This window comes from Schistocerca americana, chromosome 8 (assembly GCF_021461395.2).
Source record: "Schistocerca americana isolate TAMUIC-IGC-003095 chromosome 8, iqSchAmer2.1, whole genome shotgun sequence".
NCBI lineage: Eukaryota > Metazoa > Arthropoda > Insecta > Orthoptera > Acrididae > Schistocerca > Schistocerca americana.
In genome coordinates this window covers 296,234,709-296,247,139 of record NC_060126.1, presented here as the reverse complement: position 1 = coordinate 296,247,139, position 12,431 = coordinate 296,234,709, and positions in this window count along the sequence as shown.

Here is a 12,431-nt window from a genome sequence, read left to right as displayed (position 1 = left end):
ATTCAAAGAATGTGCTGCACAGAGCACACGATACGATTTCCGATTTCGTCCTTTAATGCGTGCCTGCAAACTATTGTAGGTTCCTGACATATTGCTTGCATTGTCATATGACTGGCTTCTACAGTCAGTAATATCAATAGAATTTGTAGACAGGACTTTTAGTACGGCCTCAGCTCAGTTTTCGGACTTGTGTCCTGGGTTCGATAAAAACAGAAGGAAACGTTCAACAGGTTCACCATTCTCGCCCACTTATCTTTACATGAAAGGTAACTGATCAATATGTGAAATGTCCGCAGTAGAATCTACTATTACAGAGAAATATTTTGCCTGTTTTATTTCACTTATGATAATTCTTTTTATTCGTTCAGAAATAAGCTCTATTATCTCATCACAGACTGTTGAAGAAAGATAACTTGTATGTCCCTGCCCTGGATTTCCATATCGTTCAATGTGCTCTGCGAGAAAAGGATCAAACTCGGCTATAAGTTCAAGAGTCATCATAAATTGACCATTATCTAATGAATGTAATCTTTCAACGTGTCAACATAGGGGAAGTCCACAACTTGTTAGCTTCTTCACTATTGCAAACACCCTTTTCAACACACTGCCTTAGTACATGTGACTTTTTTCTTGTTAAGAGTGATAACTCAGAATTTTTGTATTCAAGTGAATTCTCACGATGAGATAAAATATTAGAAATATATTTCCAATCTGCAATACCATTAGTAGCAATCGCAACCTTATCTCTGAACAATTTACATGGTGCACAAAAAACAGCACCGGTCTACAGGAGTATACCAGAAAATCACGGAAAGTTCATTCACCATTTAAAAGTTTACAGTAAAATACATTTTTGGTCAAATATCTAGTTTTATTGCCTATTGATCTTACTGAATTAGAAAAATAGCCATTTCAATTTTAATTAATGCCACGTTGTAAGAGAATATTGATTGTTGATACATTGACACACCGTTCTGCAGGATCATCACTAACGAGATTATTTCTTTTTGTAATGTCTGGCTCGATACTTAGTTTTTCGTGAACACGGAATCAGGAACAACATGCTTTTCTTCATTTTTAACTTTTGTTTCGTCTGTATTTACTTCTTTTACAACTGCATTGCCAGAAATATCATCCGTACTACTTGAACTCGAAGTTGAACCAACAACATTTTTGCGAAAAATTTATTTACTTTGCCAAGCGTTTTTAGAACATTGGCTTCTCGTTCGCCTTTCCTTCGACAATTTCCAAAATGCCACCCCACATGCTTTTGCACGTTTGATTTTTTCACTGTTATTCATGTTAAGGCACTTACAAAATTGTCAACCAACAGTCAAAACAAAGGGAAAAAAATGTAAAAGGAAAGAAAGAAAGACTGTACTCAGTTCCAATCGTACTACACCGCACATGACCACAAAGTTTTTTACTTTTAGCGCGGTAAACGAGCATAAAGTTTTTTCCTTTAAACACGGAGCGATGAACTGACCAACTCGGATTATGACGTAACTGTGCTATGAAAGAACGACAATGTGGAATAATTTAAATGTCGCCTGTTTCTCTATTGTCAATGAACGGTAGAAGCACACCTGCTGGTTGGAATTCCTCTCATAAAGAAAACGGGATAGTCCCTTTTTTTTAGCTTCTGTTTCCCGCGTCGCCGGAATTTTAGCTGGGAATCAAACGTGTTCTGAATATTCTTGACACTGTATTTTGACACTGTATTTCTAATTTAAAAAGAAAATAATTTTTGCAATTTTTTGCAGTGAGGTGGATCGACTCTTATCCCACTTATACCATTTTAGCGGTTTCTGTGGGCAGTTGATGTGGTGTGTTGTCATTTGTGTGAACACTACTGTTATGTCTGCACACAAATGCACCTTTTGCTCCAACATAAAATAAAAATACCTTTCCTCGAGGAAAAAAAGCTTAGTGAAGAATTTTAATATAAAATTCTCAATGCCACGTACTATTCGATTGCAGAGTGTGGGAACTTTGATATCGTGCAGGCTACAGCACAATAAATGAGACTAACGGAAGTTGGTTTCTTCTTCATTTTCGCCAAAGAAAGTAACCAAGTAAATAAATAAATGTTTTAAAGTGTTGTGAAGCGTATTTCACACACTATTAGATATTCTGCTTATGTTCTTTTCGTAGAAGCATGTGTTTAAAAATGTAAAACATGCCCAGTATCAACATATTTTGTTTAACGGGTGTCATTAAATCGAAGCTCAGATATTGAAGACAACAGAGTTTTCACATTAATTACACTAATGGAGGGTTGGCATGACACTTCCCCGTAATTTCTACAAGAAATTTAAGTAGCGGGATTTACATACTGAGGCCCACACACGTTACAGCATTTAATAAACGATTTATTGCAGCAAAATAGCCTTATAGTTATACATTAGATTACAATCATTTGAGAGTGAATTAAAAGGATGTATTGAGTGTCTGCATAATTCTTAGTAGTAGATTACATTCAGTGCAGGTATTATAACTGATTATCATTTGAACTATTTATTGCATAGTCTCTAATTGATCTGGTCCTCTTGTTGCATATTTCTATATGGTATCGCTCTCAAGACTGTCCACATAGTGTACACTTGCAAAGGTTTGACGGTTCGTGGTATGTTGTATTTGCACAAATTTCATGGTGGAATCCGTGTACTGCGTGTCTTGTAAGTTCGTGTCTCATCTCAAAATTTGCTGCTGTCCAAGTGCGCTCGATTATGGCCCCGGATCCATAGAATTCCGTTGGTACTGCCTCTGTTTTCTTGAGTAGTGATATTAGTAGGTCCTCCGATGCTGATGTGTTGGGAAGTAAGAACCTTGCCCTTAGATCCTCTATGAGGAAAGATTCTCGGGCGAGAAGGTAGACTAATCTTGATCTTGTGGTTTTTGCTACCCCTAATGCTCTTTTGATATAGATTGCTTTTACTCTTTCCAATGTTTCTAAGTTCTTTTCATTTAGATGTATCCATATGATTTCTGTCCCATAAGCCAGTATCGGTATTATTTTTGATTTGAAGAGTGCCATAGCTGTGTCTAGATTTAGTATTCTGGTGGAACTTATCTCGTTTATCGCTCTGATGGCTTGTGTCACTTTCTCTGTTGTGTGTTTAGTGAAGCACTTTGCGGACGGCTGGAGTGTTATCCCGAGATATTTGCAATCTTTTGTGATAGATATTTACTTTCCTTGTAGTGCAATTCTTGTCGTTTTGGGGATTTGCCCGCCTGGTCTGAATACCATCATTTCCGTCTTGTCGGTGTTGATTACGAACTTGGGTTTTGTGCACCATTTTTCCACGTTTTCTGTAGTCTCCTGTAGTTTCTTTAAGTTTTTTGAGCCCATCACAATGACGTCCGCGTAGGCATATGCTTCGACATCTTCGTCTTGAGCGATTTCCATAATGTCCTTTGCTGCCAGAATGAACAGGAGCGGGCTTAGTGGGTCTCCTTGGAGTACTCCGTTTGTTTGCCTTATTGGTTCAGGTATTTTTGCTTCTTATCGATGGTTTCCCATATGTTTTTTAAAAGCAGCTCCACTGCTGTGATAGTGGATCTTTGTTCCCTGAACCCGAATTGAGATTCTGGGAGGTGGTCTTCCAAAGTGTGCTCCCTGCCGCCGTTGGACAAGCAGCTGCAGCAGCAAGTCGTATACCCCTAGCTTACTTATTTGTTACATAGTTTAATTCTTAATTTCTTTGCGTGTTTTTGGGTAGTTGCATTGTTTAATTCATAAATTTCGGGCGTATTATAGTATTTGAGAGTTGTAGCATCGCGCTTTAGTGTTTACTTCGTAGATTCTTACTTAAATTGCGTGTGAGTTTCGTATAGGAGGTGTAATTTCGAGTTTTAGTTACTGTAATCGTAAATTCAGGCAGATTGTAGCGCAGTCGTTAGACATTTGTACAGGTTAGTTAATACATTCTTTGCGTGTTTCCCTTGCGTTATCTAGGCATGGACTCGTGTTTCAGTAACTGTTGTTCAACATCGATTAGAGTGGACAGGGACTGTGATTGCTGTGTTCGGATGAGGGCTGAGTTGGCATCCCTTCGCTCACAGCTGCAAGCGGCGCTGACTACGGTCGCGCAGCTTGAGGCTGTTGCCAGTGGGCACCACTGTGGGGAGCCGGACTTGGGTATCACGGGGATGTCAACCTCGTCCTGTTTGTCCCCAGATCGGTCTGCCGCTGTGGTTGCCCCGGTTTCTGTCCGCAGTGGGGCTGAGCCCTCGCCTGTGGTTGATTGGGAGGTCGTTCCAAGGCGTGGCAAGCAGCGAAAGACGTCCCCAGAGGCTGATCAGAAAGCCTCCCTGGTGCGTCTGACAAACAGGTTTCAGGCACTGTCTCTGGCTGAGCCAGATGCAGCTGCCTGCCCTGTTTCAGAGGATGGCGTGGCAGGCAGCGAAAGACGTCCCCAGAGGCTGATCAGAAAGCCTCCCTGGTGCGTCTGACAAACAGGTTTCAGGCACTGTCTCTGGCTGAGCCAGATGCAGCTGCCTGCCCTGTTTCAGAGGATGATTCTCAGCCTTCAAGGTCCGGGCAATCACAGAGGGTGGGCTTATTGGTAGTTGGGAGCTCCAATGTTAGGCACGGAATGGGGCCCCTTAGGGATATGATGGCTAAGGAGGGGAAGAAATCCAGTGTGCACTCCGTGTGCATTCCGGGTGGAGTCATTCCTGATGTGGAAAGGGTCCTTCCGGATGCCATGAAGAGCACAGGGTGCAGCCAGCTGCAGGTGGTGGCACATGTCGGCACTAATGACGTGTGTCGCTTTGGATCTGAGGAAATTCTCTTTGGATTCCAGCGGCTATCTGATTTGGTGAAGGCTGCCGGTCTTGCTTACGAGATGAAGGCAGAGCTCACCATCTGCAGCATCGTTGACACAACCGACTGCGGACCTTTGGTGCAGAGCCGGGTGGAGGGTCTGAATCAGAGGCTCAGATGGTTTTGCGACCGTGTTGGCTGCAGATTCCTTGACCTGCGCCATACGGTGGTGGGGTTTCGGGTTCCTCTGAATAGGTCAGGAGTTCACTACACCCAGCTGGCGGCTACACAGGTAGCGGAGGCTGTGTGGCGTGGACCGGGCGTTTTTTTAGGTTAGAAGGTCTCGGGAAAGTACGGGGTGGGCTGCAATCTCAAAGGGTGCATGGCAAATGCAGAACGTGCTTGGATCAAGGAACAGTCGGAATTGTAGTTGTAAATTGTTGTAGTTGTGCTGGGAAAGTCCCTGAGCTTCAAGCGCTAATAGAAAGCACAGAAGCCGAAATCGTTATAGGTACAGAAAGCTGGCTAAAGCCTGAAATAAGTTCTGCAGAAATTTTTACGAAGTCTGAGACGGTGTTCAGGAAAGATAGATTAGGCAGAATTGGTGGTGGAGTGTTTGTGTCTGTCAGTAGTGGTTTATCTTGTAGTGAAGTCGAAGTAGATACTCCGTGCGAATTGGTATGGGTGGAGGTTATACTTAACAGCCGAACTAAGTTAATAATTGGCTCCTTCTACCGACCCCCAGACTCCGATGATATAGTTGCTGAACAGTTCAGAGAAAATTTGAGTCTCGTAACAAATAAATACCCCACTCATACGGTTATAGTTGGTGGGGACTTCAACCTTCCCTCGATATGTTGGCAAAAATACTCGTTCAAAACCGGTGGTGGGCAGAAAATATCTTCCGAGATTGTTCTAAATGCTTTCTCCGAAAATTATTTCGCGCAGTTAGTTCACGAAGCCACGCGAATTGTAAATGGTTGCGAAAACACACTTGACGTCTTAGCCACAAACAATCCAGAGCTGATAGAGAGCATCATGACTGATACAGGGATTAGTGATCACAAGGTCGTTGTAGCTAGGCTCAATACCGTTTCTTCCAAGTCCACCAGAAACAAACGCAAAATAATTTTATTTAAAAAAGCGGATAAAGTGTCACTAGAAGCCTTCCTAAGAGACAATCTCCATTCCTTCCGAACTTACTATGCAAATGTAGACGAGATGTGGCTCAAATTCAAAAATATAGTAGCAACAGCAATTGAGAGATTCATATCTCATAAATTGGTAAGAGATGGAACTGATCCCCAGTGGTACACAAAACAGGTCCGAACGCTGTTGCAGAGGCAACGGAAAAAGCATGCGAAGTTCAGAAGAACGCGAAATCCCGAAGATTGGCTAAAATTTATAGACGCGCGAAATTTGGCACGGACTTCAATGCGAGATGCCTTTAATAGGTTCCACAACGAAACATTGTCTCGAAATTTGGTAGAAAATCCGAAGAAATTCTGGTCGTATGTAAAGTACACAAGCGGCAAGACGCCGTCAATATTTTCGCTGCGCAGTGCCGATGGTACTGTTACCGACGACTGTGCCACTAAAGCGGAGTTAATTGAACGCAGTTTTCCGAAATTCCTTCACCAGGGAAGACGAATGGAATATTCCAGAATTTGAAACATGAACAGCTGCTAGCATGAGTTTCTTAAAAGTCGATACCTTAGGGGTTGCGAAGCAACTCAAATCGCTTGATACGGGCAAGTTCAAATGGCTCTGAGTACTATGGGACTTAACATCTATGGTCATCAGTCCCCTAGAACTTAGAACTACTTAAACCTAACTAACCTAAGGACAGCACACAACACCCAGCCATCACGAGGCAGAGAAAATCCCTGACCCCGCCGGGAATCGAACCCGGGAACCCGGGCGTGGGAAGCGAGAACGCTACCGCACGACCACGAGATGCGGGCTGATACGGGCAAGTCTTCAGGTCCAGATTGTATACCGATTAGATTCCTTTCAGATTACGCTGATACAATAGCTCCCTACTTAGCAATCGTATACAACCGCTCGCTCAACGATAGATCTGTACCTATAGATTGGAAAATTGCGCAGGTCGCAGCAGTGTTTAAGAAAGGTAGTAGGAGTAATTCATCGAACTACAGACCTATATCATTGACATTGGTTTGCAGTAGGGTTTTGGAACATATACTGTATTCAAACATTATGAATCAACTCGAAGGGAACGATCTATTGATACGTAATCAGCATGGTTTCAGAAAACATCGTTCTTGTGCAACGCAGCTAGCTCTTTATTCGCACGAAGTAATGGCCGCTATCGACAGGGGATCTCAAGTTGATTCCGTATTTCTAGATTTACGGAAAGCTTTTGACACCGTTCCTCACAAGCGACTTCTAATCAAGCTGCGGGCCTATGGGGTATCGTTTCAGTTGTGCGACTGGATTCGTGATTTCCTGTCAGGAAGGTCGCAGTTCGTAGTAATAGATGGCAAATCATCGAGTAAAACTGAAGTGATATCAGGTGTTCCCCAGGGAAGCGTCCTGGGACCTCTGCTGTTCCTGATCTATATAAATGACCTGGGTGACAATCTGAGCAGTTCTCTTAGGTTGTTCGCAGATGATGCTGTAATTTACCGTCTAGTAAGGTCATCCGAAGACCAGTATCAGTTGCAAAGCGATTTAGAAAAGATTGCTGTATGGTGTGGCAGGTGGCAGTTGACGCTAAATAACGAAAAGTGTGAGGTGATCCACGTGAGTTCCAAAAGAAATCCGTTGGAATTCGATTACTCGATAAATAGCACAATTCTCAAGGCTGTCAATTCAACTAAGTACCTGGGTGTTAAAATTACGAACAACTTCAGTTGGAAAGACCACATAGATAATATTGTGGGGAAGGCGAGCCAAAGGTTGCGTTTCATTGGCAGGACACTTAGAAGATGCAACAAGTCCACTAAAGAGACAGCTTACACTACACTCGTTCGTCCTCTGTCAGAATATTGCTGCGCGGTGTGGGATCCTTACCAGGTGGGATTGACGGAGGACATCGAAAGGGGGCAAAAAAGGGCAGCTCGTTTTGTATTATCACGTAATAGGGGAGAGAGTGTGGCAGATATGATACGCGAGTTGGGATGGAAGTCATTAAAGCAAAGACGTTTTTCGTCACGGCGAGATCTATTTACGACATTTCAGTCACTAACTTTCTCTTCCGAATGCGAAAATATTTTGTTGAGCCCAACCTACATAGGTAGGAATGATCATCAAAATAAAATAAGAGAAATCAGAGCTCGAACAGAAAGGTTTAGGTGTTCGTTTTTCCCGCGCGCTGTTCGGGAGTGGAATGGTAGTGAGATAGTATGATTGGTTCGATGAACCCTCTGCCAAGCACTTAAATGTGAATTGCAGAGTAGTCATGTAGATGTAGATGTGTGTCTTATTCTTCCTGTGATTAGTTTTGTGAATACCTTAAAAGGGTTGTTTTCCAAGGCTATTCCTCTGTATTTGTTTGTGTTCTTTGGGTTGCCCATCCCTTTGTACATTACCCTTACTATTGATTTTCTCCACTGGCCTGGGATTTTTGCTGTTTCAATGCATTTGTTATAAAGTTTTGTCCAGGTTGGTCCTAGCAGATGGGCTGTGTCTTTAAGGTATTCGTTGTAAATTATGTCCGGTCCAGCTGCTTTCTTCCTTTTTGTTGATTCAATGATGTTTCGGACCTCATTTGGAGTGAGTGGGGACCAGGCTGGCATCTCTTGCGGTGTGAGCTCTTGACTTGCTACCTGTGCTCCTTCTCTACCATCTTTGTTGAGAATGTCTTTGAAATGCCTCGTCCATTCTTCCATGCTTATATACTGTGACTGTGCCTGCTTTCGGAGGCGGATTGAAATGAATGGGTCTCTCCTGGCTTCTTCGTCTAGTCGTCTTCCCTGTGTGTCATTCTCTTCTCCCTTGTTAGTGTTTTGTAGGATCTTCTCTCAGATTATGTTTGTAGTAGTGAGTGATTATCTGTGTCCGTTTTTAGTCGGTGAAAAGCTTGGAGTACTTCTTTTCTTTGCTGATAACACTCTTGATCGAACCATGGTTTAGCTCTTCTCACTTTCCTGGGGTAGTTGCTTGTTTTAAGAGTTTCTCCAGCTCCAGCGCTGCCTCCTCTACATTTGAGTTGTCGATTAAGGACTCAATTTGTTCTATCTGGTCGTGGTATTCTTCCACTTTCCTTGGATCCAGTCTCCTCGAGAGCGGTCTCTTCTCTCGGTTCCCTCTTGCCTTCCAATCACTTTGGATGGCTAAGTTCATCGGGATGCGTTTTCTTATAGGCGTGTGGTTTGCATTCCAAAGAGGGCTTATGTCCCCTTTTATGTTTCCTCTTATGAGATTACTAATTTTGTTTTGTGATTCCGTACATACAACTGATAGTTTAGATCCCCTGCGATAAGTAAAGGGATGTATTTCCTGCTCTGTCTTATTTGTTGGCCCAGTTCATCAATTATGCCTATGGCCGATTCGCTTGGCTGGAAGTAGGTTGCTAATAATGTGATATGTTTTACTTCTACTAGAATGGAGTGATTTAGTTCTGTTGTCGCTACAATTGGTGTTATCAACGGTTTCAGTAGGACTGTTATTCACTCTTGGGGTCGCCCCCTTTCTCCTTGCTTTGCCAGCATATTTATGCTATAGAATTTCGGGTGTTGCCAATGATCTGTGAGAAAAGTTTCTGTGAATATTGCTACGTCATAACCTCCGAGAAAGTCTGTTGCAGCTATGCATACTGCGTTTTTCAATCCTTCTACATTCCATAACATTACCTTCATGTTTTTTCTCCCTTCGTTTTCTCCTGGTTTTGTCGTCTCCGGGTAAATCTGGTTTTGACACTCTAGTACCGGTGTGCTTCTCAGATTGTCTGCCATGTTGTGGCATTGCTGGTCTTGGGCCAGTGAAAATCCTGAGTTTCCTTTGATGACAGCCTCTTGTAGGTTGGCTGGTTTCCGGCTTCGTTATATAGGAAGTCCTGTCTTTCTCCCCTCCCATATCTTATCAGTCAGGTCTCTAATGACCTTACTTCTTTTCCTGATGTTTGCTTTATCTGTTCCTCTCTTGGGGGTGGGGGTGGTGGGTCCTCTTCTGTTGGTGATGACGTTGCTTCTTTTTCCTCTATCGGGCATGGTGAGGTTTGTGGGTCTGCTTCTGTTGGTGATGAGGTTGTTTCTTTTTCTTTTATATGGCACAGTGGAGACTTTCCTGCCTCTTTCTTCATTAGTAGTATTATGGGTGTCTGTGTCTGCCCTTGTAGTTTGTGAAATTTTTCCAAAATTCCTTTGCACAGAATAGTTTTTCCGCGGTTGTTTCTGTGCAAACCATGCCTTGTGAAATGATCTCTTTGTGAGCTTGTTGCATTTATGAAAGTCATATTTGGGAAGCTGCTACATATCTTCCTAAATATCCTATGTGTTCTGGTAATTTCTTTATTTACGCAGGACTCGACCATGAAGTCGTGTCTTTGAGTAATGCTTAGCACATATACTTCAGAATGAGTAGCTTTCCCTAGAGTTTCCCACAGTACTCTTCTTGCCTTGATACTTTCGGTTCTATAACTGTCGTTTTCTCCACCTATAATGACACATTTCGCACCTTTTGTTACAGATGTTTCCCAGGATTCCAACACTTCACTTAATGGCGCGCCTGGCTTGGTGATTCCGCTTACTTTTAGTTTGTTTTGCATATTGACTATTTTTTCTGCTAGCCTCTTCCGTGGCTGTCTGAGAAGATGTATACGTCACTCTTTTTATTTCTCTCACTTTCTCTTGTTTCCCTGTTCGTTCGTATCTTCACTAGTGTCTGGCAGGTCATATTTTTTTCTATTATTCTCACTTGTCTCATACATATGATCCTTACTTTTAGTTCCCTGTTTGATCGAGTCTTCCCTGGTGTCAGAAAGCTCAACTTTATTCGTTGTTTTCAGATCGTAATGATTTCTGCACTGTTTCACACGCCACGTTATTTTATGCCTAGTACTCTGCTCGATTTCCACTTTCTTTTGTTTACGATCCCAATTTATCCCTTGTTTCACACGCCAGCTTATTATAGGACTAGCAAATGACTCATTTTCCACTTTTTGTTTTTGTTTTAGTTCCCTGATCGATTTTTCTAGGTTGATTGTATACTCTTTAGTTTGCAGTAGGTCCTGATCTAGAGTTTGTACTACGTTTTCTTCCTGCATATTTGCTTGTTTTAATAAACACATTGATCGTAAACAATAACTGATTACTCCACAGTCACAAATTGTGCTTACCTTTTGAACTACGTCCTGTTCTTGTGTATAGCCAGCGTTTCCTTCCTGTGCGTTGTCTTGTTTTGATAAATACGTCGGTTGAAAACAACAGTAGCTAATTTCCCTCTTGTCACTTTTCATGTTTACTGCGACGAAGCGTTTGGCGCATTTTGTGTGAATCCATTTTTGATTCGCTGTACATAGTCTTAATCCATTTATAAGACTTTCACTGGATAGAATACATTTTATATCGGTGAAATATACGTTTTTCCCGGAGCCCCTTACTACTGCTTCTCTACCCGCCGCCATGTTCACAGATCAGTATTTAAGAAACTGCTGATTAGTGTATCACAGCTTCTCAGGGGTCCCGGTATTTTCACGGGGCTAATATGTTAGAGGAAGTAGAAGCCGACAACATTCTCAGAATATTGTTTCAAACTTTGTATTGAAGATTGCCTTCGCGAGAGGCGTGCGCGAGATAGTCCTTGCAGTCGCACTATCCTCTGTGCCCTCGGTGGCTCAGATGGATATTGCCTCTGCCATGTAAGTAGGAGATCCCGGGTTTGAGTCCCAGGCAGGGCACACATTTTCACCTGTCCTCATTGATATATATCAACGCCCGTCAGCAGCTGAAGGTATTAATATATAATTCTAATTTATTCCAATATCGGTCTTGCCCTACAGTTGTCGTCCTCTGCAGCTCCCTCAAGTACCATGGAAGTTATTCCTTGGTGTCTTAACACATTACTATCATCCTGTCCCTTCTTCTCATGCTACATGTGCCTCGCCTCACTAATTCTTATCCTACAGCTCCACGTATTTTTTGGCACTGGTCTATAACACCACATCTCAAATGCTTCTAATCTCTTCCAGTTTACCAACTTTGCATGGTTCACTTCTATACAATCTTCTGCTCAAAACATACATTCTCAGAATTTTTTCCGCCAATAAATACTGATGTTTGATATTAGGAGACTTCTATCTGCCAGAAATGCTCTCTTTATCTGTGCTAACCTGCTTTCTATGCCCTCCATTCATCATCTGTCATATGTTTTATTGCTTCCATGGTAGCAGAATTCCTTCATCCCATCTACTTTGTGTTTTCGAATTTTGATATTAAGTATATAGTTAATTTCATATCTGCAACTCCTCGTTACTTTTGTCTTTCTCCTGTTTGTTCTCATTGCATAATGTTTATTCAGTAGAGTGACCATTCCATTCAATTCCATTCTACAAACAACCTTGTACAGTCATTTTGTTGGCACATCCCCCAAGGGTCTTGGAGATTCTGAAGGAGGAGCAAGCCTTCCAGTGCTCTCTAACAGTGGATCACTTATATCTACCATATCAACTCCCATGTCTTCTTCTATCATGTCCTCAGAC